Source organism: Puma concolor, chromosome C2 (genome assembly GCF_028749965.1).
Source record: "Puma concolor isolate L17-30 chromosome C2, mPumCon1.1.hap2, whole genome shotgun sequence".
Lineage (NCBI taxonomy): Eukaryota > Metazoa > Chordata > Mammalia > Carnivora > Felidae > Puma > Puma concolor.
Genome location: NC_141675.1, coordinates 11605741 through 11612542, shown reverse-complemented (window position 1 = coordinate 11612542; position 6802 = coordinate 11605741).

Here is a 6802-nt window from a genome sequence, read left to right as displayed (position 1 = left end):
TGGCATTTGGTTGGGTTCGTATGACACACTTCTCTGTTTCACAAAAACTGCCCTTGGGTTTTCTAAGACAGAAGTGCAATCGTTCTTAAACTTTAGTGAGAATAATCTTCAACATGTGTTAAACGTGTTAATCCCAGGGTTTCATCTCAGAGCTTTGATTCGGAGACTTGGAGGGTGGCAGGTCGGGGAGGACACCTGTGTGATTAGCAAGCTCTAGGGTGTTTCCGATGGATACCACCATTGAACAACTCCTCATTGGTGGTTTTAGGACTCTGGTGAGGAACGGCACACACCCCAGCACATTGGTGGGAGATTTCCTAAGCCTGGCATCTGTGCGAGCCTGAGCCCCCAACTGTCCAGAGTCACCGGGCTGTGTTCACACTGACCCCTGGGTGTATCTTAAGCCCGGTTCTCAGTTCACACCTGCTCTGTCCTTCCCGCGATCTGCTGGTGTTCTGCCCATGAACTTCTTGCGTCCCAGGACTTGGGGCATCTGTAGCAACTGCTCTGAATGTGCTTTTCAAGGAAAAGGAACTCAGGCCAAAAATGGTTTACTTGAAATAGTGAAGGGTTAAGGCAAGTTGGGTTGACTTATTTGCAAATAGTTTTTATTTTCAACAGCCACACGAAAGCTGCCTTTTTCACTAAATGTGGAATCATAACCCAGCTCAACACTCAGTGCTTGCTCTCCACCTCCCCTCCATTTGTCTGTAAGTTACAGACAATGGAAATGGGTGGCTAAATAATGGCCTAATCCCTGGAACTGTGAGTATGCTACCTTAGATGGTAAAAGGAACTTTGCAGGTGTGATTAAGTTACGGTTCTTGAAATGGGGAGAGTAGCCTGGATTATCTAGGTGAGTCCAATGTAATCACAGGGTCATTATCAGAGGGATGTAGGTGGCTCAAGGTCAGAGAGAGGGAGAGAGAAGATAGAAGCAGAGGTTAGGGGGGCGGGAAGAGGGAAGAGCTATGCCATTGGCTTTGAAGCTGGAAAAAGGGGCTGGAGTCAAGGATCACAGGGGGTCCCTAGAAGCAGGAGCTCAAGCCTGCTGACACCTTAATTTTAGACCAGTGCACCCATCCAGAACTGTATGTAAGACAATACAATTGTATTGTTTTAAGCCTCTAAGGTTGTGATAATTTGTGATTGCAGCAATAGAACACTAATATAATGGGGGTTTTAATTATCCTTCTTACTACTGAGCGTAAAATTCTCTGACCTACAGTAGACCCAAGGAAGAATGCCTTGCATGGAGCCCAAGAGCCATGGCACTGATTTTTTCCTGTTTTTCAAAGGCAGTTGGGATTAACCGACTGTAACTCTGATTCTGAAGCAGCAAATGCCAAGGTCTTCGGGCCCATTCCAGGAGATGAACTGCATTCTGCAACCAAACCAGAGAACTCACCAAGTCTGCAAGTCCCTCGGTGAAGCTCACTTGTGTTTGAAATCGTGCTCGCTAGCTCCTGGGATGTACATACGTTTCTATCAGGGTCTAGAGGAAAGCTTAGCCACCAGTGTCCTAGAGAAGATAAAAGTATGCCCCTTAACCTCTGCCCTCCATAAGATTGTGAAAGGGGCCAAATGGTCTCCTGCCTAAACATATTCCAGGTGTTCCTTTTTTTTCTTTAAATATTTATCTGTTTGGGGGAGAGCGCCAGCCAGGCAGGGGCAGAGAGAGGGGAACAGGAGATCCAAAGCGGGCTCTGTACTGACAGCCGCAAGCCCGATGTAGGGCTTGAATTCACTAACTGTGAGATCATGACCTGAGCCCAAGTTGGATGCTCAACCAACTGAGCCACCCACGTGCCCCACATCTCCTAGGTGTTTATAAAGGGATACTTTTCATCTGCAGGCAGTGCCTCTCACTGTCCCATTCATTGTTCTCTCTCTTGCCCTTTCTCTGATCCCTGACCTCTTCATCCCAAGAAGGTCATCCTACACCCGTTCTGAAGCTTTGGGACTTTTCAGATGCTTTTTACCATCAGGAAGAGGCTAGAAAATTTTGCGGTGAGGTGCTACATGGTGTCTATTGTCCCTCAGCCCTACACTCCCCTTCCATAGCCTCTTTTCTGCTGCCAGAGCTGAAAGCCTACAAACTACACTTCCCAGACTTGCTTTCTACCTTCTTGAATGTCACCGATGGGAAGCACTGGCAAGAGTCTGGAAGGCGAGGGGAAGGAAAAAGCCTTTTTGCTGTAGACCTGGTTATGTTTTTCTTTTTTTAATGTTTGTTTATTCTTGAGAGAGAGCGCGCGCGTGCACGAGCAGGGAAGGGGCACAGAGAGACATGCACAGAATCGGAAGGAGGCTCCAGGCTCTGAGCTGTCAGCACAGAGCCCGACGATGTGGTGCTTGAACTCACAAACCTCAAGATCATGACCTGAGCCAAAGTCAGACGCTCAACCCGCTGAGCCACCCCAGGCGTCCTGACCTGGTTGTGAATTTTTTTTTTACGAATATAATTTACTGTGAAATTGGCTTACACACAACACCCAGGGCACCCCGACAGGTGCCCTCCTCAATGCCCATCACCCATTTTCCCTCTCCCCCACCCCCCATCCACCCTTTGTTCTCTGTATTTAAGAGTCTCTTGTGATTTGCTTTCTTCCCTCTCTGTTTGTATCTATGTTTTTCCCCTTCTTTTCCCCCATGGTCTTCTGTCCAGTTTCTCAAGATCCACATATGAGTGAAAACATATGATATCTGTCCTTCTCTGACTGACTTGTGTCACTCAGCATAATACCTTCCAGTTCCATCCATGTTGCTACAAATGGCAGGATTTCATTCTTTCTCATTGCCAAGTAGTAGTCCATTGTATATACAAACCACAACTTCTTTATCCACTCATCACTTGATGGACATTTGGGCTCTTCCCATAATTCGGCTATCGTTAAAAGCACTGCTATAAACATTGGGGTGCATGTGCCCCTACGCATCAGCACTCCCGTATCCCTTGGGTAAATTCCTAGCAGTGCTATTGCTGGGTCATAGGGTAGCTCTGTTTTTAATTTTTTTGAGGAACCTTGACACCGTTTCCCAGAGCGGCTACACCAGTTTGCCCGGTTGTGTTTTTGAGGAGGCAGCGGTAGCCTTGAGCAAGTGCGAGCTCCTGGGTGTCTGCCAACTCTGACAAACACATCGTGTCCTCTAAGCAGTGGGGACTTTTGCCTTTGCTCTTCCAGGTCTGGAGGGGTAGCCACTTGCAATCACTGATCTTTGGGAAATCTTGCCTCGCCACTTTTTCTCCTCTGGTTCTATTCACACCTTTACGACCAACTCTCTACTCGAAAACCTAGAGTCGTTTCTGTTTTCCTGATTAGATACAAACTGATAACGCCTGAATCTTTCACTTTTTTTAGCAAGGGACAGAGACTTTATCTACCCTTGCTTTCAGAGCGAGGGACTTCATCTACTTTCAGTATCCTGGGCTTTATGGACCCCATTTCATTGGGATCAAAAGACTCAAAGTAGGATCCTGCCCAGAAAAGGGAGGTAGCTTGAATTTGGCAACACGTGTCAAACCAGATTGGAAGCAGTGTTCTTTCTTAGATTCTCATGGTCTTAGTTTCTCTGGACATAGTCTCTGAGGATTGATGCATTAGTGACTGATGGGGGTGCTACTATGAGAGGCCTCTAAAAGAGTTAATATATGGAGCAGGAAGCTAAGCAGAGGTGAGATTACAGGTAAAGCCACAGACAATCACTCAAACCTAATCCCCAGGGGAGCTCTGGGGTGTAAGCTCCGCCTCAGCTTTTGTGATCCGCGCACCCATCAGTCATTCTCTAAGGGCTGCCCTAGGGTCCATAAAACTCCCAGAAATTCTGACTGGCTTTAGAAGCCTGAGAACAGGTCCCTGAAGAAGAGTAGCAGGTGTGAGCCTTTGGAAACAAAAATCAACCGAAGCTAAGGGAAGGTACAGAGAAAAGGTAAAAACGGACCCTGGGCATCTGGCCAGAGTGCAGATAGAGTTCCTCTGATTAGGGCTCTTACTGTATCTGAGTCTGAGAAGACCTTCAGAAAGGGATGGCCAAGGCTTCACTCCCGCCTCCCACATTTCATGCAAGTTCCTCCTTTAGCCGACTAACCAAGAACCACAGAGGGAAGGGGATTCTGGGAAATGCAGTTCCCAGCTTAACCGAGTTGATGGTAAAACCATCCAAACATTAGGCCCAGCTGTTTCAATAAAGTGTCACAAAACCCCAGAATGGAGGCAGGCCTCCTTTTGCCGGAAGATCCACAGGCAGCTGTTGGTGGAAGGCCCAGCAGTGCCAGAAAGAACTGTTGACACAGCTCCTCTGTGTGGTCCCCATGAGGTGTTCAGTTGATGGAGGGGACGTTCTGCAGGTGAAGGACAAAGTTCTATGCAGAGCCCGGCCCTGGAAAGCACGAGGCCAACACTATACCTCTCCACGTGGCCACCCCATTCTCACCCTCTCACAACAGTGCCTCCATGCTTAGCTTCCTTGAGCCTTTGATAGCAATTCTCGAGTGCTTACTTGGGAAATCAAAATTCCTCCTCACTGGTGATTTTTATTCTCTCTGTATACAAATTTAGTCTGTGTGGTGTTGCCGCTGAGAGCACATCAGACTTTTGAGAAGTCAGATTTTCTGGACTCAAGTATTAGGCCATCACTTACCAGCTGTGTGACCTTGACCAAGTCACTTCTCTGACTCAGTTTCCTCATGGTAGAATAGAAATAGTGTTACCACTTATTTTATATAGCTTTTGAGAGGATTAAAGGAGTTTACCTGTGTCAGTCACTTAGAATTTAAATGAATAGCATACTCTTCAAGCTTCAATGCTCATAGTCACCTTTACTAAGTGATAATATATTTTGTATCATATCTCTTCTACTAATGCATGACCCAAAAGGATGTGACAATGCTTTGGAACAAATTAGCATTGTCATGTGTAAGAAAACAGTAAAAGTGCACAATATTTTCAAAACATTGACTTTTCCAACTCAATCACTATTTCAGAATGACCTTCCCCCAAATTTGTGAGGTTTTATCATGCATGAAATCTACTTACAAGATAGTCTTTGGAGAAAAATTTTCTGATAAAGGATAGCGATTATAGAAAAGTTAAAGACCAATGATGAGATATTTGAAGTCTTTTTATTTCCATCAATAGTTGGCAAATTTCACCAACAACTGTTTGCCTAAATAGTGGGAACATAGAACCATAAGAAACGTTCACAAGTGTTGGGTTTCATTTGAGATCTCCGCAAGAATATAAATGTATCTTCCCTAGAGTTTCCTATGCTCAGTCTCAAAGAAATATGGGCAAACTCTAGTTGTCTGGTATGATAAATCGCAGTCAGAACTTTCCCTCCAAAAACACTTTTATACATTGCTGGTGGGATTGCATATTTGGTACAATCTCTTTGGAGGAAAATTTAGAAACTCTGTCAACACTTTCAATGCTCATGCCCGGTGATGTGCTATTAAGTGCTGGACAAATTTGAATGGTCTTTGTCCCAGGTTCCTGGGAAGAGCCCCCTTCTGGGGCTTTGGGGTACCTGACACCAGCCCAACTTCCTGACCTCTGGTGAAGGAAGGTACAGGCCTGGAGACAGAGTTCAACCACACGGCCAATGATTCAATCAAATGTGCCTACATAATGAAAGCCCAGTGGCAACTCTGGACACGTGAAGCTCCATGAGCTTCCTGGTGAATACGCAAATGTACTAGAAGAGTGATGTGTCCTGAAGCCACAGAGAGAAGACACAAAAACTCCGCATTCAAGCCCCTGCCAGACTCGTCAATAGGTTTCTTTATTTGACGGGTCCTGATTTGCATCCTTCACAATAAAACTGTAATGATAAGTGCTTTCCTAAGTTTTAGGAGTCATTCTAGCAAATAATTAAACCTAAGAGAGTTGTGGGGACCCCCAGATTTATAGCCAGTTGCTCAGAAGTATGGGTGGCCTGGGGACCCCCAGACTTACAGCTGGTATCTGAAGTGAGGGCAGTCTTATTGGGACTGTGCCCTTTAAAATGGAGTCTGCACTAACTCTAGGTAGTGTCAGAATTAATACAGTATTGCAGCGTTTAACAACCAGCTCTCCAGAAGGGAAAGGAAAAGTCCTAGTTTGTAGTGTTTGCAGATTTCCATGATATAAGTGCTCTCACTATGGCCAATTTCAAGTTACCAACATGCTGTCCTTGATCATGATTTTTGAAAGAGATGTGCCCAGTCTGTTCCTCTTGAGTCTGTGCAACTCAAGCACACTATTATTTATACCTTTTTTTTTTTTTAATTTTTTTTTCAACGTTTTTATTTATTTTTGGGACAGAGAGAGACAGAGCATGAACGGGGGAGGGGCAGAGAGAGAGGGAGACACAGAATCGGAAACAGGCTCCAGGCTCCGAGCCACCAGCCCAGAGCCCGACGCGGGGCTCGAACTCACGGACCGCGAGATCGTGACCTGGCTGAAGTCGGACGCTTAACCAACTACGCCACCCAGGCGCCCCTTATTTATACCTTTTGACCAAGCCATTCCACATCTTAAAATCAGCAGAAATGCTGGCACATTTTCCTTAACCAAATATGTACAAGGATGTTCATTGCAGCATTGTTTGTATTCATAAAAGATTAAAAACAAGCTACAGGCCCACCAATAAGTTTAAACAAATCATAGCGCACGAATAAAATGAAATGCTGTGTGGGCTTTAGAGATGGTGAAGCAAATCTATACTTATATGGCATAATCTGCAAGATATATCATTAAGCAAAAAAGGAAAGTCACAGTATAGTCTGCAGTTTGCTACTTTGGTATAACACGAAGGGGAGATT